Source organism: Notamacropus eugenii, chromosome 6, assembly GCF_028372415.1.
Source record: "Notamacropus eugenii isolate mMacEug1 chromosome 6, mMacEug1.pri_v2, whole genome shotgun sequence".
NCBI lineage: Eukaryota > Metazoa > Chordata > Mammalia > Diprotodontia > Macropodidae > Notamacropus > Notamacropus eugenii.
The window spans coordinates 31,941,437-31,962,878 of record NC_092877.1 but is presented as its reverse complement, the minus strand read 5'-3'; the positions used below and the strand labels follow the sequence as shown (position 1 = coordinate 31,962,878).

Genomic DNA, 21,442 nt, shown 5'->3' with positions numbered 1-21,442 from the left:
TTAATGACTTGTGCAGAATCTAAGAGCAAGGAAATTTCCACTTCTAGTAATGTTTCAAACAGTTTCAGTTTCTTAAGAAATAAATTACTTGAAATGATTTAAAGAACATTTGTTATTATAGTATATATCTCATATTAAAAAATGGAGTCTCTTGAAGCAATTTTTTTTTAAATCAGGAGATTTTTATATAAGTAAAACAAGGGTCTCTGTGGTCATTTCGCATAGTCTTTGATAAACAGCAAAACTATTTTCCAGTTCAATCCAACAATTATTCATGAGGTGCTACTATGTGCACAGCACTATGTTAGGTGCTGAGAATACAGAGACAAGATGAAAATGTTTCCGGCCTTCAAGCAGCTTCTATTTTACCACAAGGAAGCACTGACCAGACCCCAGCCCGGCCTCAAGTTACCCTCCTCTAGCTCTTCTCCCTTTCTAAGCCAAACTCATAGAAAAAGCTGCTTCTGATTCTTCTCTTCTCCTCTGTCACACTCAATGACTTCTCAACCTTTTGCAAGTTGGCGTCCGATCTCACTGTTTAACTGAAACTATTCTCTCCGAAGTTAGCAATGATTTCTTCATTGACACATCTGAGGGCCTTGTCTAAATTCTAATTCTTTTCAGCCTCTTGGCAGTATTTGACACAATTGGTCACCTCTTTCTGAGTACTAAGTTTTTGTAACACTTGAGTCTCCTCTTGTGTGACTGCTCCTTGATTTTTTTCTGCTGATTGACCAACCATACTGTGGCTCCTAACAAAGGGTAGACCCCAAAAGCTGTGTCCTGGACCATCTTCTCTTTCCCTACATTTTTATTTGGTGACCTATTAGTTCCCATGAGTTTAATTATCATCTCCATACAAATGACTTCCAGATCTATGTATGTAGTCCCAGCCTCCCTGTTCAGCTCCAGTCCTGAATTTCCAATAGTCAGTCAGTCAGCAGTCATTTATTAAGCACTTACTATGTGCCAGGAACAGAGCAAAGTGCTAGAGGATACAAAAAAAGGCAAAAAGTCCCTGCTCTCAAGAGCGGGTATCCCTGGATCAGAGCCCACAGGGGTAAGGTATAAGACCAGAAAGGTAGGACGAGGTCAGTTTAAGAACGGCTTTGAGCAACAAATTTCTGCTTATAGGATACTGCAAATGTGATGCCTCATAAGTATCTCAATGTGTCTAAAACAGAACTCATCTTTCCCCCCAAACTCACCTCTCATGAACTTCCCTATTGCTCTAGAGGCCGCCATTATTCTTGTAGTCGCCCCAGTTTGCAACCTTAGTATTATCTTCAACTCATCCTATAAATCCAATCAGCGGTCATATTTTGTCATTTCTGCCTCCACAGTATCTCTCATATCCATATCTTTTGTCTCACTCATAAGGCCACATACTAGTTTAGGAGCTTATCATCTCTCACCTAGACCAGACTTCTAATTACTCACCCAGCCTCAAGCGTTTCTCCTGGACGTGACTCCCCTACTTAATAAACTGAACAACATTTTGTTCTCTTTTGAATATAAACTATTCTCTTTGGCTTTTAAAGCCCTTCAAAATCTGGCCCCAACCTACCTTTCCAACATACATTAGTCCAGGATCCAGGCAGACTGGCAATCTTGTTGTTTCTCACACACGATATTCTTACCTCTGGTCCCCATCCTCGAGTTCCATTTCCTTCAAACTCAGCTAAAGAACTCCCTTCCACATGAAGTCCCTCCTGGTCCCTCTCTACTTCTTCTTCCTCAAATTATCTTCATATATTTGTATATGCATATAGGATCATAGATTTAGAGCTGACATGGATTTTGGGAGGCCAAATCCAACCTTCTCACTTAACAAATGAGAGAGATGAGGCAGACACCAGTTAAGTGACTTGCTCAGGGTCTGAGGTTGGAATTTAATTGAGGTCTTCCTGATTCCAGGCTCCATGCTCTATCCACTGTGACAAAAAGCACAATGCCTGTCACACAATAAAGGCTTAGTAAATGTTCTTTGTTTGATTGATAATGCTGCTTTTCCACACAGGATTGGCATAAAGTCCAGATGGGATTCAATACTTGAAAAATGTATAAAGGACACTAGGTTAGTCTGGTATAACCTGTTCTTGATAAAGCTACTTTAGTTATTGTGATCACTACTTCCTTATTTAAATATTCACTACTATCTCTTTAATAATACATTCTAGACTAGGAATTCTTAACCTTTTTTTGTCTCATGGTCCTCCCTTTGGGCAGTCTGGTGAAGCCTATAGACGGCTTCACCAGAGTAAATTCCAAAGGAAACCAATTATACTGAAATGCAAATTACCAAAATATATTGAAAAAAAATACCACCACAAAGCAAACTAAGTTCACAGACTGCAGTATTATATATCCTGTCAAAACATAGTTGATGTTAACTGGTTTTTACTGAACCACTTTCTCCTCTTCCATTTTTCAATAATGTTTGTTACAAGGTGTAAGGGTAAGTGTTTCAATCCCACTTTGATATAAACACAGAAGGCCCAGGCATCTTGATTGAATCATCATAAGTAAACTATATTCAAGTTTTTAACAAATTTGAAAGGATCGTAGACTTTGGGTCATTGGATAAAAGCAGATGACCTCCAAGGAGAGAGTGCTAAGACAAAAAAAAAGTATCTATGGGTAGATTAAAAAGTAGGAAATGAGGGTAATGGCATAACAAAGGAAAAAAAGACATCAATATTTTTTTTTTAAATCTCACCTGTAATTTCATTGTTGTAGGGAGCTCTAGGCAAGGAATTTCCTACGCCAAAGTAGACCAGCATCCCTTCTATAATTTACAGTTTTAAGAGACTTGCCTGCGGCTCTGAGTTTAAGTGGTTTGTCTAATGTCAAATGGTCAATATGTGGCAGAGATGAGACATGAACCCAGGCCTCCGACACTCAAAAGCCAATTCTTTATCCACATTGCTTACATTGCCTCTCTTTAAATAAAAGTAAGATGAAAAGAACAGCAGTTCTCATTAGTTGTAGACTTTCCAAAAGAACTGAAGTCAAGCTGACCTCTCGAGAGTTCATAGATTCCATTCTCTTCCCATTTTTGACAACTGAAACAAAATTTGCCCAGGCAATTAGGCAACGTGGTGGATATAGCTCTGGGTTACAAAAACCTAAGCACAAATCTGATCTTGGGTACTTACTGTTCTGATCCTGGGCAATCACTTTAACTTCTCTCTGAGTTTCCTTATCTGTAAAAAGGAGATCACAACAACGCCTACCTTCTAGGATTGCCATGAGCATTACATGAGATGATATCTGTAAAACACTTTGTATGCCCTCTACTTCTGATCTTTCTGATATCACTGACAGTGGCTCAAGTCATCAGGATCTTCCAAGTCTTTCAGTTCCTGAGGATTAAGTTCATCTGTGATTTGGTTAATCAAGACTGCATAAAGTGCTATATAAAACTATAGCTACTGCTATTATGAATACAAAGAAAGAGCCTGGAGAAGGGAGGAGGTACACCAAGAAAGAGACTTACAAGAAAGGAAAAATTGGGGTTTGAAGTTTAGATAAAGTTGGAACAGATCCAAAAGATAAAGCACTAGGATTCCAATTAAATTGCAAGTTCCTTATGACCACTTTTATTTATTTCATCTCTGTCTAGAGTACACAAGATAGCAAGTAGTTCTGTGAATGATGTTGACTGACTGACTTTAAAAGGCATTCTACTTTTACTGATTACCAAATTCTTTCAAGGCAGTCTTTGTGGGGGATAAAAAGATGTACCAGGCAGTCCTGCTATCTATTGTGTAGTCTAAAAAGGAATAATTTCAGGAGTCAGGTGATAAGGTGAATAGTCAACCTACCTCAGCTTGTTTCTTCTCAAATTTAGATATGAGGTCCTAATCTCTCTCTTGATGTAGTCTAGGGATACTTAATCTGGGGTTCAACTTTAAAAAATGATCTTGATAACTGTTATTTCAATACAATTGTATTCTTTTGCAACACTATGAATTTCATTTTATGCATTTAAAATATGTGATTAAGGGTCCATAGGCTTCATTAGATTGCTGAAGCGGTCCATGACACAAATCGTTGAACTAATTCCATATTACCAACAGCTCACCGAACATCTCCATCTAGATGTCTGCTAAGCATCTGAAACTCAACTCAAAATGGAATGCATCTTTCCTTCTCTTAAACCTGTTCCTCCAGACTTCCATACTTCTAGTGGGGACAACATCCTTTTAGACACACAGGTTTCCAGTTTCTTCCCTCATTTTTAAGAGCCCTTTCCTCCCTTCCCCATATCCAATCAATTATCAAATATAGTGAATTCTACCTTCCTAATAGCTTTCCTGTTCTCACCTCTCACACAGGGTAACTCCTTAATTCAGAGCCTCATCAGCTTTTGGTTGGGACTACCTCAAAAGACTCCTAATCAGTCCTTTTTCCAGTCTTTTCCTTCTTCCCGTCATTTTTCCACATAGTATCAAAAGTCATCTTTCCTGTTCCCACATCACTTCTCTCTTTAAGAATCTCTGGTACCATCTCCCTTTCGCCTCTAGGATAAAATACCAGTTTCACCTCCTGACATTTAAAACTCTTTCCACTTTGGCCCTGGTCAACCTAGTTCCTTTTACTCACTTTTCCTTTCTATTTGCTGTTCTCTGAAATCTTAATTCCACCTCTCACCTGCATGGCACACCCCTCCCCCTCCTCCACACAGAACGTGTCCTCTCTCACCTTTCTTAGAACTTTCTTATAGATTTCTGCCTGGCATGACTTCCCCGACGCTTTTCCTGGTCCCCTTCTCAGTATCTTCTTCTCGATTTTCCTTGACCACACTTTGTGTACTTGTGGCGATCCCTCAAACCTACAAACTGAATCTTAAAAGTCGATTTAAAAAAAAACCGTTTGTCTTTGTAGCTTCAGATCCCAGCACAGTGTTCTGCACTTGGTATGCGCTTAATAACTGCTTGCTGACTTAGCTAGACTCCCCCTCCCCCTCCTCTGGGGGCTCAGCTGGAAAGGACCTTGCTGGTCTCCTAGGTCAGTTTCAGTGTGTGACCTCTGAGAAGGCCCTTTAACCACTACGTGCCTCAGTTTCCTCCTCTGCACGCACAACGGCTGCGGTAACCGCAAGCGCCCAGGGTCCAAGGCACTCCCGGGAGACAAAATGAGTCGGTGGACTGGAAAGCTTGCTGGGGTGTCCAGGGAGAAGGCGCAGAGGACCGGGGAGGACCCGGGAGTGAAGGCCAGTTCCAACTGCGGGCTCCGGGTCCAGCCCAAAGGAGCCGGGAGGTCGAGCTTGGAATGACTCGGCATCGAGCAATGAAGGGCCACCCAAGGCAACAGGTGCTCACCCCGCCGCCGGCAGAGGAATGCGGACAAGCGGGGCAGTGGGGTGGGGAGGAACCCAATAGAAAAGGAAGCGCCCGCTCTGATTGGAGGCTTCTCCAGGGTGTGAACTTTAGATGAGTGTGCTGATTGGTTGGGATGAAGCGTCAGGTAGACGGCCCCGCCCTCCTACTTCCCCACCTCCTTGGCGTCCCTCTATTGGCCAGAGCCGCTCCCCAGGCTCTCAACGATTGGTGAATCTGACCCTCGGAGCCGAGCTCCGATTGGCGAGCGGTGGCCGCCGAACCGGGGTCCCTCTGGGCTTTTTGATTGGCTCGTGGAGAGAGGCAGGTATCCGGGCTTCCAGGCTCCTCCATTGGAGGGAGGAGTAAGGGGGGGTTGGGCTCTACGATTGGTGGGCTGGGGGCCGGGCCTGGGCCGGCGGGGAGCGGATTGGTCGGAAAGTAGGTTAGTGGTGCGACATTTAGGGAAAGCAGAAAGTAGGTCAGGGACGGAGGTGCCTGTTTACTGGAGTGGGGCTCGCAGTTGCCTCCTCCTCTGCCTCCTCCTGTGCCACCGCCGCTGCTGCCGCCACCGCCGCCGCCGCCGCGGAAACCGAGGAGAGCTGGGGCCCCGGACCGCGCGCCCTCCGGGCAGCTCGCCCGCCCACGGTGAGTTCCTCCGGCTGGCCCGGCGGCAGGGAGCCGAGAGGCAGTGGGCCCCGGCTCGGGCTCCGGCTGCCCTCAGGGACCGTTGACGCCCTTAAAGGCACAGTGCCCCTGGGCCGCCGAGCGCCCTCGGACGATCGGTCTCCCTTAAAGGCACAGACCGCCCCCTCCCCGGTCGGTACCCCCTCCCCTAGAGAGCCTCTCTTAAAGGCGCCCAGGGACCGTTCTCCCTCCGGCTGCCCCCCAGCTGGAGCGGGGGAGGGGGGAGCGGCCGAGGTTCCTGCTGTCACCTTAAAGGTGCAGGGTTCCCAATTCACTCCTCAGACCCTCCCCGCTCCCTCTACCTGTCATGGGGGAGGGGAGACTGTTTGCTGCCTCTTAAAGGGACAGAACGGGGGAGCTGGGGCCGGCTCGCGCGAGTATATTTCAGGGAAGCAGGGAAACCGACGTCAGCCTCTGGCAGGTTTCGAGAAGGGGGGGAATCCTTCTGTCCTCCATCCCCTCCCCCTCCTCGCTCTGAGCAGTTCGATTCATAAACGTTTATTAGACGCCTGCTGTGTGTCAGCCCCTGTGCTAAGTCCTGGGGATACAGAAAGAGGCAGAGGACTTGCCTCGCTTTGGGGGGTGGGGAAAGAGGGAAGAGGGGCGCGAGCTGGTGGTTCGGGGCGACCCTGGCCGGCGCCCCGCTTGCTCTGCGCTTTGGCCAAGCGTCGGAGGGCGTGAGAGAGGATGGGCCACCCAGTCCATCCGGGCGGACTTCCACCCGGGATGTGCTCTTGGTTGGACATTTGGACCCGCGAGTCGAGCCCAGCCCGGGCTGAGCTGACGGGGAGCGCTTCTGGGGCGCGTCGTTAGCCCTCGGGGAGCGGGGTCGCCTCGGTCCGAGCCCCGAAGGCCCGAGGGGTTTGACAGATGTCGGGGGAGGGGCGGGGGGAGGGCCCGGTGTTTGTCCGGTGTTTGTCCGGTGTCCACCGCCCAACCAACCAACCCTTGTTTGCTCAGTGAATGGGACGGAAGATAAAATAAGACTTGCTTTCTGGGACTCTCGTGTTACCCAAGCCTTTCCTCCAGGTGAAAAGGGGAGGGGTTCGGAGAGGGAAGTGTGTTTTGGGGGTGGAAAAGTCTTTGCCCTCGCTTCAGGTATGTTTGTCTTTTTTTTTTTTAAGTTTAGGTTGAGGTGACTGACCTGAATTAAACCCACTTGACTTGCGTCCCCGCCCGCTTTATAGGCTGCTCCACCTTCAAGGTTTCACCTTTCAAACCAATAAATGGTTTCCGTGTTTCAGCAGAAAATGAAGATGAACGTTTTCTTAATTGTGTTTTGAGCAGTTGATTTAGGATTGATCAATAGTCATTCCTTAACAGGCCTTGATTTGGAAAAGATATTTTTAAAATTTGGTGTTTCAAAGCTGCGTTTTAGGTAGCGTTCATTCTGAGGTATCTAGAGCTGTCATTTATTTTTCTGTCATCTGCTGATGTCATATGATAAACTGTACGTAAAATGTCCACTCTACTAGATAATGACTTTGGCTTCTGATGTAAATTTGGCTTGTTGGGATTCTTAATTCATTGATTAATTCATTGTTGAGTTCAAAATGATTTTTACCATTGGTAATTTTGAGTTATGCCTTGATTTTCTTTCGAGTTATTGTCTAACTCCCAGTGACCCGTTTTGAGTTCCTTTTGGCAAAGATACTGGTTTGCCATTTCCTTCTCTAGCTCATTTTACAGATGAGGAAACTGAGGCAAAGTGGGTTAGGTGACTTGCCCAGGGTCACACAGGTAGGAAGTGTCTGAGGACAGATTTGAACTCATGAAGATGAGTCTTCCTGATTCCAAGCCCCAGTGCTCTTGTCTGCTGTGCCACCTACTTGCCCATTGCTTGCAAGAGAAAAGCATTATTTTAAATTTGGTTACCATATCAGTACATTGAAATATTAAAAATTGCAGTTTTCCATTCATATTTTATTGCCAAGTCTTAAAAATGGTTCACTTAACACATTTGAGATGAATTTTTGAAATTAATTTCTGATGCAGGATTTGAAACTACGTACAGACAATTGGATGTCTAGTGGAATTCCCATGTTTTAGATGTAAAAGGTGAATAGCTTAAATTAAAACTATAATATTTGACATGATTTAATTTTGGATTATTATTTTAGCATCAAATGTAAAAGAACCTACTTCTTTTTGTGATATATTTGTGATATATAACCAGCCTTTTATAAATGTAAGAACACTAGACTAGGAGTCAGGAAAACTAGATACAAGGTCCAACGCTGGCATCAACTGCCTTTGTGATTTTGGGTAAGTAAGTCATTTAAGTGAGTCTTATAAGGTTTCACCTGTAAATGAAGGGTTTGGACAATATGATCTCTAAAGTATAACCTTTCCAGCCCTAACCTTCCAAACATAACTAATTAGAAATTCAGAAAAGAATATATTTATCTGCTAAATATCTCTGAAGTGTCTTTGTTTGAAATTTATTCTTCCGGCTGCAAGACGTAGATGGCATGTTTATCAGATTCTGAAAAGATAAAAACCTAGGAGGCCCATCTAAAATTGACTTGCAATCTGAAAGAATCTTAGCTGCATTGATGACAGGCAAATTTAATCACAGCTAATTTTAATCAAATAAAATAGAGATAAATGTAAAGCCCTGTACTGGGGTTAAATTTTTTTCAGCTGAACAAACTGTTAAAGATACATAGGATGAAGAAATCATGGCTAGACAGGGGTTCATATGAAATAGACCTTAGGGATTTGAGTGGTATTGCAAACAGTATGAGGCCACATTGTCTCATGGCAGCCAGAAACACTAATATGATCTCAGATTGCATTCATAGAAGCATGTTGTCTAGAAAGAGAAAGTCCCACTAGCCTTGCAATCTGCCTTGGTCAGATCACATCTAAAGTTTTGTATTTAGTTCTGGGTTCCACATTTTAATGACATTGACAAAGTAATGCATGTATAGAGGAAGGTTGCTGGGATGGTGAGGGTGGTAAGGATGGAGTTGAAATTCTCTTATCTGAGGAATGCTTGAAGCAAATGGGGATGTTTACCTTGGGAAGAGAGAATTTGGGGGGCAATATCCTTGTCTTTGGGAGATGGAATAATTTCCTGCTTGGCCTTAGGAAGGCCTATGCCCAGTGAGTGGTAGTTTCAGGGTTTTGCTTAACATAAGAGAGAGAGAAAAAAAAAAACCCTTTCTAGCAAGTAAAGCTGTCAAAAAATGAAATAAGCTGCTTTGGAATGTAATGAGTTCCCACTTAACAAAAGCATCACAAAGGAAATTCATGCCTCATTTGAGGAATTCATATTATAGATGTGGTCTGATAAGAATAGAGTTCATTGGATTTATTAGCTTCAGTATTTAAACTAGATGAGTTCTAAAGTCCCTTCTAGCTTCAAGATTCTCTGTTTCTGTGGCATAGAATCATTAAGGTAAAATCTGATTGAACATAATAACATGTATTAAGCATCTCCTATTTTAAGACATTATAAAGTCATTAGGTACCTAATTCCAGTCCAGTTCCTTCATTTTATAGATAAGGAAATAAGCCAGACTTTTAAGTGACTTGCCCAGTATCATACAGATCGTGGTAAAAGCAAGCCTAAGGCCCAGCCCTCCTGATTCACAATCCTGTCTTTCCATTCATTCATACTATATTTGTTACAGGGCTAGAAAAGGAAGTGAATGTGATTTCTTCCTTTGTATCAAAGTCTATATTTTCAGTATAGGTTATATATTCAAATTTTGTACTAGCAGTATAAGACTGACTTAGTTAATGAGAACACCAGGAATATAATGATTCAAAAATTAAACATTTCTGACCTTGTTTTGAGATAAGTGTTGTCTTCTGTCCATTATTTATTGACTTATTTCTGATGAAGTAATATTTCTGCTAGAATCAAAGGTCTTGGTGAGGAGATAGTCCTGTTCTAGAAGATTAAACAGTTCCCATCAACAATCAGATTTTAAATATCACAAAACCGATATTTCTTTTGTGTTAGTATTATTCTGGTGTAGACTGTGACATCTTTACAACTTTGTACGAGTTGTGACTGAAACATACACACACACACACACACACACACACACACACAGCATTTCCAAAGTTTTAGTGCAGTTTTTTTCTTAATATTGTTTGTGTGTGTGTTTGGGGGTTATTTGCATGGAAATGATAATTAAGTCCATAGAAATCAATGAAAGGGAGAGAGAAAAGAAAAAAGGGCCCTGAATAGAGTCTTAGGGGACACTTTAGAGGGTGAGAGATTTCTGTGGCTTAACAGTGGAAAATTTCCAGTGAATAAATATTGGACTTTATTTCATAAAATACTGACTTTATGTAGAACTTTTTCCAATAAAGTTTATAAAACCCATAATTGGTATTTTTTATCACATACTTATATACAGTTTTTCCCCCTTTAATGTGCTATGCCTGATACAACTTCTATAAGGAATTTGTAATTTAATAGGGAAGATAAAACCATAATTTCATAATACTCAGTGGAATGTAAACTCCCTGAGGTTAGGGAGTGATTTGTTTTTGTCTTTGAATTACTCTCTGGCACATTGTTAATAAAATGTTTGTTGAGTGAAATTGAATTATATTTTTATATATACATATAGATGCACATATACCCAATCTATATAAATAACATGGATGGTTAGAGCAGAGAGTCTGTAGAATCCTGGTATCTTGGAATTGTAAGGATTTTAGAGGTCATTTAGTCAAATCCCCTGTGAAACAGGAATCCCTTTTTCTAGAGTCTCTGATAGATAACTGATCATTCAGCTTCTGTGTGAAGAGACTGATGCAGTGGGCCATCCCATTTTGGGAGAGCTGTGATTGGTAGGAAGTTCTTCCTTAAGCTGATACAAAGATCTGCTTCTCTGTAACTTTGATTCATTGGACCTTTGATCCTTTGGACATATTTTGCCCCCTGATGTCAAGCATAATAAGTCGTTTTTCCCTTTTCCCCATGAATACTGCAGTCATGTCACCTTAAATTTTCAGGGCTGCTATTATAGCCCTTGAGGACTCCTTCATAAGGGGACCCCCAGAGAGCTACTGCAAGTCATTTTGTTTGGTCAGTATGCACTTAAAACCATTAAGTCACACATCTCCACCAACATATTAAGAGCCAACCAGAAGGTATAGAAGTTCAAAACAAACAACACAGTAAAATAATTGACAAGAAAGATATTCCCCATTCATGTATCTTGTCCTTCCACATCTTACCATATGCCAGCAGTGGTAGAGGGAAGATATATAGGATCATGGCATTGAGGAGCATACCTGTAGGCAATATGTATGGTCAGCAAACGTGTGACCAGGGGAGCTCCCACCTCCAGTTCTGTAGCGCTACTGATTCTCTAGGAGTAGAATTGCTCTCTGTAGGCATCTTCACTTAGGTGCTCTCTGCTGCCACCAGCTGGTTATTAGCGGCAATTCAGATTTTTTCCATAAGAGGAAATTCTGTCAGCTCTTTAGTTTAAAGCCCTCTGGGTTAACTTAAACTCTTTGGTGATGTAGGCCCCAAGCTAGGCTCCTAGCTGGCAAGAAAAGCCCGTACACATTTTCAAGTCTGTCTTTTGAATTGTCTTTCCCCTGCTACTGCTAAGGTTCTTATTCTTATTTGAGCTATGGCCCCCATACCCTTCTCTTTCTTTCTTTTTTTAAATAATATTTTTTTCCTCAATTATATGTAAAAACAATTTTAAACATTCATTTAGAAAATTTTTGAATTACAGATTTTCTCCTTCCCTCACCTCCTCCCTCCTTAAGACTGTAAGCAATTTGATATAGGTTGTACATGTGCAATCTTGTAAAACATATTTCCATATTAGTCATATTGCGAAAAAAGAAACAGACCAAAAGAAAAAAAACACAGAGGAAATAGTTTAAAATAGTATGCTTTGGTCTGCATTCAGATTCCATCCATTTTTTCTTTACATGTGGATAGCATTTTTCATCATAGATGAGTCCTTTGGAATTCTCCTGGATCATTGTATTGCCGAGAATAGCTAAGTCATTCACATTTATTATCCCTACAATATTACTGTTACTGTGTCCAGTGTTCTCCTGGTTCTGCTCACTTCACTTTGCATCAGTTTGTGTAAGTCTTTCCAGGTATTTCTAAAATTAGCCTGCTTGTCATTTCTTATAATACAGTTGTATTTCATTACAATCATATACCACAATTTGTTCAGCTATTCCCTAGTTGATGGGCATATTCCCAATTTCCAATTCTTTGACACCACAATATGAGCTTCTATAAATATTTTTATACAAATAGGTCCTTTTCCCTTTCCTTTAAAATCTTCGGAATACAGTAGTATTGCTAGATCAAAGGTATGCACAGTTTGATTGCTCTTTGAGCATAGTTCCAAATTGTTCTCCAGAATCAGTTCACAACTCCACCGACAATGTTCCATTTTTCACACATCTTCTCCAACATTTATCACTTTCTTTTTTTTTAAATCATAATAGTCAATCTGATAGGTGTGAGGTGGTACCTCAGAGTTGTTTTAACTTGCATTTCTCTAATCAGTAGTGATTTAGAACATTTTTCATATATCTGTAGATAGCTTTAATCATCAAAAAACTGCCTGTTCATATCCCTTGACTGTTCATCAATTGGGGAATGACTTGTATTCTTATAAATTTGACTCAGTTCTCTATATATTTGAGAAATGAAGCCTTTATCCAAGATACTTGTAAAAATTGTTCCCCAACTTTCTGCTTCTAATTTTGGTTTCATTGATTTTGTTTTTGCAAAAACTTTTAAATTTAATGTAATCAAAATTATCCATTTTCATCTCATACTATGTGTATCTCTTGTTTGGTCATAAATTCTTTCCTTCTCCATAGATCTGACAAGTAAGCTATTCCTTGCTCTCCTAATTTGCTTACGGTATCACCCTTTATATCTAAATCATGTACTCATTTTGGCCTTATCTTGGTAACCCAAATTTCTTTTCATTACTAGCATACCCCTCCATTATTAGCTTGAATCCCCTCCAAACAATCCTGAGTATTCCATTAAGCAAAACTTCAGAGGAGCTGGGATGAAGTGATTTTTTCCCCCTCCCATGAAGTCCTTGGTCCTTACAAAGAACAACTTCAGAGCAAGACTGAAAATGCCTGGGTGAGTCTGGCAGTGCTTGCAAACTTTATTTCTCCAGCAACCAGAATCACTTTCTCCCTAAGATATATGAAGCACCAGCATGTGTGGTGATTACCCAATTGCTCTTAAGAGAATTTTATTCTTCCCTCATTGGTGAGCTGTACAGCTTATCACAGAGCAGGACTGGTGCCGATTTGGCCATTGTCCCCCAGAATTAGTTAGGATTCACAAAGGAGAATATGTTAGGAGTTAAGAGAAATAGCATGAATTTGGAGTCTGAGGACTCGCGTTGGAATCTCACCTTGTTTTTTAATCCCTGTGTGACCATGGTTAACTTGCTTCTCTTAGAACTTTAGCATACTCATCAGTAAACTGAGGCAGTTGGAACAGATGCTTTGTATCTAAACTATTTTCTAGCTTTAAATCCTATGAAACCTATGTAAATGTTCCCTTAAAAAAGATCTTGTTGTGAATTTCTGTTTCTCTTGTGTTTTGGTCTTCCTCTCCTTTCACTTTCTTAATATGGGTCTTGTGTGTCTTTATGAATTCCTGTGCAGTCAGCTCACTGGAGATGAGGGATTTTAATAATTCCTCCGACTTCAGTTTTTTCCATATCCAAAAATCCCTCGCCTTAAACTCCATTGTTTCTCTTATTGAAGAAACACCCCTTAGATACTGCTCCTACATTCTCTCCTTCCCCTCAGCTTTTCGGCTCCTTGCCAACTTCTCAACCTAAGAATGGGGGAGGGGGGTAGGTAGGCTTGCAGGATTTTTAAATGCTGACTGCTAAAAATAAATTTAGACAGTAAGGGAAAACAATGTTATGTCAAGAACATGTTATATAAAATGTGCTATATGTGGTTCCTTCTCTATACCATCCAGTGAATTTGTGTTCTGTATTTTTCCAAAGAATTAAAATATAGTCAAAGTATAATGAACATAAGTTAATCATTGATTTACATTTAATCTTTGGTAATACATGATTTACATGTTTTGGTTTATATTTTAGCTCAGGATTTTAGGGTAATCATCCTGTCTCAATAGCACTTAGCGTAGTGCCTGCACACTGTAGGTACTTGCTAAACACTAGTTCAGCTGTATGGAGTCGGTATGGGACTTTGGACTGAATCGCTTTTGCCCTTAGGACAGTCGAAAGTGGTGTTGGTGTTTTTTTCCTTAAGTCTTAGCTTGTTTACTTTGTTATTGATATGCATCTATAATAAGCCATAGCCCTAAGCCTCAATTACTGCTCTTGCTTCCTAAACAGATCTTCCTTCCCTCGGGCTTCCCCGCCCCCCCCCCCCCCCCCACCTATTCTACCTACCCCTTCCTTACTGATCTCTCTTCCTAATCTACTTCTACAGTTTAGCTACTTCCTCTGAACTCCTCCTATGCTTAGTTTTCAAGGACCTCCCTCCCTAATCTGGCCTCACCCTGTCTCTTCTAAGTCACTCTTTCTCTTCATGAAATCTCAGTTTTAGTTAGACCAGTGTTCTTGTGGCTGCATTCTAGAGATGCAAACATTTCTAGGAAGAAGTTTTATTTCTTCCTACTTTTATATTTTCTGATCATGTTTTCTCTCTACTTAGAATAGTTCTTCCTTTGCATTTGAATGAATGGTTCAGTTCAAAAAATGCAAGTCATTATGTTGAGTGGCAGTAAATAATACTTCAGGCCTTCGGTAGTGTTCAATCTATAAGATTGCCAAAGTCATCAGTACCCTATGGGTAGTCTACATCCTCATCAAGTCTGCTCTTCAGATATTCTAGTTTTTAGTCATTATTTATTAAACACATTTGGGGTAGGGGGGTAGTGGAGAGACTGAGGAAGGGGGAAGCATAAAGAGTCCATCCTTTTGATTTTTACATCTTCTGTTAGGGGTCCTTTTACAGGACTTAAAATGTGCCTTCAGATCAGTGCAATGCAAACTGAATGTATAAATGATATTCTTAGAGAGTTGAATATTTGAGTCCATTTTAAAGAATAATTAATTTATTTGTTTTCAGTTTTCAACAATCATTTCCATAAGTTTTAAATTTTTCCCCCTCCTTCCATCCTCCCTTCCCAAGATGGCATGCAATCTTATATGAGTTCTACACATACATTCTTATTAAACACATTTTCACATTAGTCATGCTGCACAGAATTAAAACAAATGGGAGAAACCATATGAGAAAAGCCAAAACAAAACATAACAAAAGAGAAGATAGTCAGCTTCATTCTGCGTTCTGACTCCACAGTTTTTTCTCTGGATGTGGGTGGCATTTTGCATCATGAGTCCTTTGGAGATGTTTTAGGTCCTGCAATGCTGTGAAGGGTTAAGTCTATCAGAAACAATCCTCGCACACTGTGGCTGTTACTGTGTATAATGTTCTCCTGGTTCTGCTCATTGCACTCAGCATCAGTTCATATAAGTCTTTCCAGTTTTTTCTGAAGTCCTCCTGTTCGTCATTTCTTATTGCACAATAGTATTCCATTATATTCATATATCACAGCTTTTTCAGTTATTCTCCAATTGATGGGCATCAATTGGACCATCACAAAAAGAGCTGCTATAAATATTTTTGTACATGTGGGTGCTTTTCCCATTTATATGATCTCTTTGGGATACAGCCCTAGAAGTGGTATTGCTGGATCAAAGAGTATGCACATTTTTAGAAATTAAATACTAAATAGTAATTGTTTCTCTCTTACCCAGGAACCCTGAGGGTCTTCTCCTTCCAGTTTAATTTTTTTTTTTTTATTAAAGGGCCATCCCTTGAGCAATTACTTAAAGAAATCTATTCATTGAATAGGGGTTTCTCATTTAAAGAGAGAATGCTATAAGACTTTAGCCTGAAAGGGCCAGGGTTTCCCATTGCATCCTGGGCCATTTCCAGTCTTCCTGATGAATATCAAGCCTCTGGATCCAGAGGGCTCAGGAGAAGAAAGTGAGCTTGGTGACCTTGCAGAGCCCTCCCTCACTCAAAGTCAACTGCAGGTCTTGTCATCATCTTGATGCCATGGTCCTCTTTGAGAATGAAGGACAAACACCACAACCCTATGATAGTATATTCTTATTTTTTTATTAATTTTTTTTGTCAACAAAAATCTATTTTTTTCTCCTTCTCTTCTTCCCCTCCTCCACTGGAGAAAACGAAACCCTCATAACAAACATGTAAAATTAATTCCTGCATTGGCCATATCCAAAAAATGTGTTTCATCCTGCATCTGAATTCTGTCACTTCTGTCAGGGAATGGGTAGCATGCTTCATCATCTGCCTTCTAGAATTATGGTTGATCATTGTGTTTGTTAATCATAGTTCTTAAGCCCTTCGAAATTGTTTGACTATGATGTTGTTATTATATAAATTATTTTCTTGATTCTGTTCACTTTACTCAGTATCATTTCACACAAATCTTCACAGGTTTCTCTGAAACCTTCCTCTTATAGCACAGTAGTATTCCATTATGTTCATATACTATAATTTGTTTAGCCATTCACCATTGATGGGCAACTCATTAGTTTCCTATTCTTTGGCACTACCAAGAAAAGCTGCTATAAATATTTTTATACGTATAGGTCCTTTTCCCCCCTTTTCTTTAATCTCTTTGGGGTGTAGGCTTAGTGGTCATATTGTTAGATCAAAGGGTGTGTATAGTTTATATAGTGACTTTTTGGGAATAGTTCCAAATTGCTTTCCAGAATAGTTTGACTAATCCACAATTCGACCAACAGTGCACTAATGTTCCTTTTTTCTTACAGCTCCTCCAACATTTATCTTCTTTCCTTTTTGCCAACTTTGCCAATCTTATTATGGTTATGGAATAGAATCCTTGAGTTGTTTTTAATTTTTATTTCTGCAATTATTAGTGGTCTGGAGGACTTTTTTTCCCCTCAAATAGCTATTGAGAGCTTGAATCTCTTCCATCAGTTGAGGACTGACCCTTCTTCTTATAAATTTGAATCAGGTACCTACATCTTAGAAATGAAACCTTTGTCAGAGAGACTTACTATAAAAAAATTTTTTTTTTTTTACCAGTTACCTGCTTCCTTTCTCATTTCAACTGTTTTGGTTTTGCAAAAACTTAAATCTTATGTAATCGAATTTGTCCATTTTATCTTCTATGAGCTTCTTTTCCCCTTGTTTGTTTCTGAACTCTTTCTACATCCATGAATCTAAAAGGTAATTTCTTCCTTGCATCTCCAATTTGTTTATGACATTACCCTTCACGTCTTGGCCATTAACCCATTTGGTGCTTATGTTGGTACGTAGATGTTGGTCTAAATCTATTTTCTGTCAGACTACTTTCATTTTTTCCTAGCAGTGTTTGTCAGATTCATATCCCAGTAGATAGGGATTTTAGGTTTATCAAATACTGGTCCATTATGTTCTTTGCTTCTATAGGGATATAGTTAATTTATTCTACTGGCTCTCTTCACCAGTACCAGATTATTTCGATGATTACTACATTGTAGTTTAGTTTGGGATCTGGTACAGCTAGGTCTTCTTGCTTCTGTGTGTGTGTGTGAAATTACTGTACCTCTACCCACATTTTAAACACTACTGTAGCAGCTGTTACCAGCACTGATAACACTAATTTGCCTAAATAAACCCTTTCCTATTATTTCTTCCAAAGGGTCCTGTCCTCTTCCTCCTCCTCTCCCTTATTCCCAAGGCAATTAAAGAGAAAGAGATTCTCTTAGTGGTCCTTTGGGCAGAGTTATGCACAGCCAGAATGGTCAAACCAGATATTAAAAATTATAAAGAACATAGTTCAGTCACCCATGAAATTGATATCCAAGTTGAATTGTGATACTGATCTATTGACTTCCTCATTGAATTAAAAGAAATATAGGTAAATTTCTGAGTTTTACAAAAGATAAATAGAAAAATATATTTTTATATTCTGAAATTAAAATGATAACTATAGTTTTCATTCTTTTGAAATATATTTGAAGGTTCTTCAAGGGAAATGAATTAATTTGAGAATGAGAATATGAAATCAAAAATAAGTTTGAAATATATTCATTCAGACTATTTTTGGTGTAACTCAGTAAGAGATAATGATAGAGAAGTCTTTAGAGAAGTTGAGTCCTTTTTGCTAAGAAACATAAGGTTCCTAGTGGTTTAGATGGATAAAAACTTCTTGTCCCTATTATTCCACATTTCTCCTGCTTCTCTTTTTGGAGTTTGGTCTGTCGCTGTCATTCCTGTGGGTATTTCATGATTATCGTAGGTAATATTTGTTACCCTTTTTTCTTTGCCATTTGAGAGATCTTCTTTTGGTGACTCTAGTGATGGTGGTCATTGCTGAAATCTGCCTACAGCGACTCCTAAACCTATTCCTTCTAGCTTTCTGGGGCCAACCAAATTAAGTCCAATCCAAGTCTGGCAGGACTTGCTTTGATGAAATTAGTAGTTTTCAGATCCTATTTTGTTCCTTTTTTGAAAATGATGACAGCATTTGCCTGTCTCCATTCCTGTGGTATTTCCATGTGTTTTCCATGACCTTTTAAAGATCACTGACAGGGCTTAGTAATCACAAGAGATATCTTGTACTCATAGGACCATATCACTTTTTGTATTCATTCCTTATTAAATGTACTTTCTTCCATTTTCTATGAATTTTTTTTAATCAATTGATTGATGAGTTCCCCTATGTAACCCCATCAGTATCTTTTAGACATCTGTCTTTTTTCTTTTTCATTGGAAATATTTGTGTTTATTTCTTAAGAATTTCATCCTTGAGAGTTTCTCATCCATCTTGACTGATTTCTCCTATTGTGTTCTCAACCCATGAGATCCTATCTATCTTTTGACCAAACCCTTTGAAATGAAATCCATTCCCCCAAAATGTGAGTTGCATGTCAGACTATGCCTGACTTTCCTCATCATTTTTCCCTCATGGTCTCTGTCCTTTTTATTTCAGCAGTCAGTTCCCCTTTGTTGGTCAAAATCAGGCCTAGAATGGCAATACCCATTGTTCATTCCACCTTTTGATGAACATACTTGTCATTAAAGCAAGTCAAGAATTTTCCAGTTGCTCCAGTTTTGGTAGATGTCCGAGACTTGGCATCCCTCATGACTGTGATCTCCTGTCTTTGTTCCAGATTATCATAATCCTCTGAAAGTCCAAGTAGTCTAGAGCAAATGTGGCAAACTCAAATAGAAACTGTGAACCACTTAATCTATATAGGCTGCATATTGACTTAGTTTTAAAATGTAATATTTTCTGTCTTCTTATATTTCTATTTATTTTGTTAAATCAGTACTGATCTGTTGACTACCTCATTGAATTAAAACATTTCATTTAATTTAAACATTACATTTTCATCTGGTTTGGGCAGCAGTTGAATGTCTACATCTTTGGCACCTCTGGACCAGAGTCCAGAGTCTGGACTTCCAGGACAAATTTTTTTTTCTTTTTCCATTATTCCTTACCATCCTTTTAAATTTATTCTTTACTGGGCTTCCTCTTTCTGTTCCTGCATTTTCTCACAGATATATTGTCAAAATTTTATTATTCCACTATACCTTTGTATTTATTTTTTTTCCTTTTCAACAAGGTATACTCTTGTATAGGCATATCCATTCATGAATTTCATCTCACCAAGACTCAGAAATACCTGAGTGTGCTTTCTTGTATTAGGATTTCTTGTTCATCTGATCCATTATTCAGACTTTGTGCATTTGTTGTTCCTGATTTTCCTGTTGGGAATTATTTCCTGTATTATCAAACCTCTACTAATTTTTTTCTTTTAGTGCTGTAATAGCTACTCTTTTTGATGTCTGGTCTGACAAATGCATATAGACATTCTTTTCTCTTACCTCAAATTTCAGTTTTAATCCCTCTACCATCAGATTTTGAGGACTCCTTACAATTACATTTTTACTGGTCTTCTATAGGTACATTACATCATTGAACAAGAGCCCCTCATTCTGTAAGTTGTAGTCCAGAAATCTAAATATCATTCTCAGATAATATTTTTATCCAGATGTTCACTTCTCAGATCAGTGTTTCTCTTAAGAAGCCCCTGCTTTCACTTGGCAGCAGTGATGAAGACACCATCTGTACCCTATGGTCTTCATTTTCTATCCCAGGATTTCATCATCACTGGGTTCCTTCTGTTGGTATCATTTGTGCCTCCTATTTATAAAATCAGAGAAGGCTGTCTTCACAGTAGATACGTACCCCCAAGAAGATGGCAAGTCTTTGAATTATTCAGATCAAGTCAGCGAAGAACAGCATTGGTACCGCCTCATCAGAGAGTTCCCACCTCTCCCTACTTGTTTCTCTTTTTGCCTCTGGCAGTTAATGACTAGGTAACCTTTATGCTGGGGGTACCTGTGGATCCACATCATTGTTCCTTAGAATTCGAGAAGCTGCTTCTTGCCCAGATTCAGCTTCCTGCTCTGTGGTGAGGTGAGAGCCTCATAAATATTAGTTCCAAAGTTTAGTGATCCTCCTTTTGTTCCTTTCCTTTGATATCATTCTCCATCTTACTGGCATGGATTAATTCTCCTTTCACCATCTTGAAACACATTTTTCATTCTCTTAAGTAAGATACCCTGCCCTGCCCTTCAACCCCATCTCTCTTTAGAGGGGAGAGAGGTTCTTCCAGCCCTTTTACCCTCTCTGATAGGGAGGCTAGTCTGTGCCTTCTGCATCTATGGCTGTTTATTTGTCATTCATGGAGACACAAATGGAGTAAGCAGACTTCTCTCTTAATATTGCTACAAAATTTTCTACCTTTTCCATACTTACTGCAAGTAAGAGCCTCCGGTTTTGGTTGTTCTTAACTTGTAACTCTCATAGCTTATTTTTGTAGCCTGAATGTTGTGACCAAGTACAGATTTCCACCCATATCCCTCTCTTCCCGCCCCCCCCCCCCCCCACTCCTTCTAGATACAAGAAAACCACAGCCCTAGAAGAGGAGCCCCTGGACATCAAGGGGGTTTAGCAGCATTACCTCCATACAGGGCTAACCTAGATATTTTAGGTAAAACCTAGAACACTTCTAGATGTAAGCTCCATTTTTCACTATTCCTTACCATTTCTAGCACTTAATACAGTCCCTTTACACATAATAGACAATAAATGCCTGTTGAGTTAAATAGATAATGCACTTTGATCTGGGCACAACTACAAGGGTGGTTCTTCCTTCGTTTCCAATTTCCTGTCTACATGCCTAGTAACATTACCTGGATGACGAGTGGCCATTCAGCATCTGAGCCTCCCACACTAGGAAACCCCTTCCCTACATTTTGGGCAGCCCCTGGTGCTTTTGAACAGCTTTGCTGATCAGGAAGTATTCCCTTACCACCTGAAATCTACTGCTTGAAGATTTGGACAT

The 21,442-nt window shown here is 39.9% G+C and overlaps 1 protein-coding gene across 8 annotated transcripts in view; it reads left to right on the top strand.

Moving 5' to 3' along the window:
* The first annotated feature begins 5,824 nt into the window (after positions 1-5,824).
* The window catches only part of BMAL1 (basic helix-loop-helix ARNT like 1), a 94,980-nt gene continuing 79,362 nt past the window's right edge, over positions 5,825-21,442 (top strand). For 4 of the 8 annotated variants that reach the window (XM_072619378.1, XM_072619381.1, XM_072619380.1 and 1 more), the window contains exon 1: positions 5,826-5,972. The gene's annotated coding sequence lies outside the window, so the exon portion shown is untranslated. Of the gene's footprint in view, positions 5,973-21,442 lie in introns of all 8 variants that reach the window. The other 4 variants (XM_072619377.1, XM_072619373.1, XM_072619374.1 and 1 more) reach the window with 2 other exon arrangements.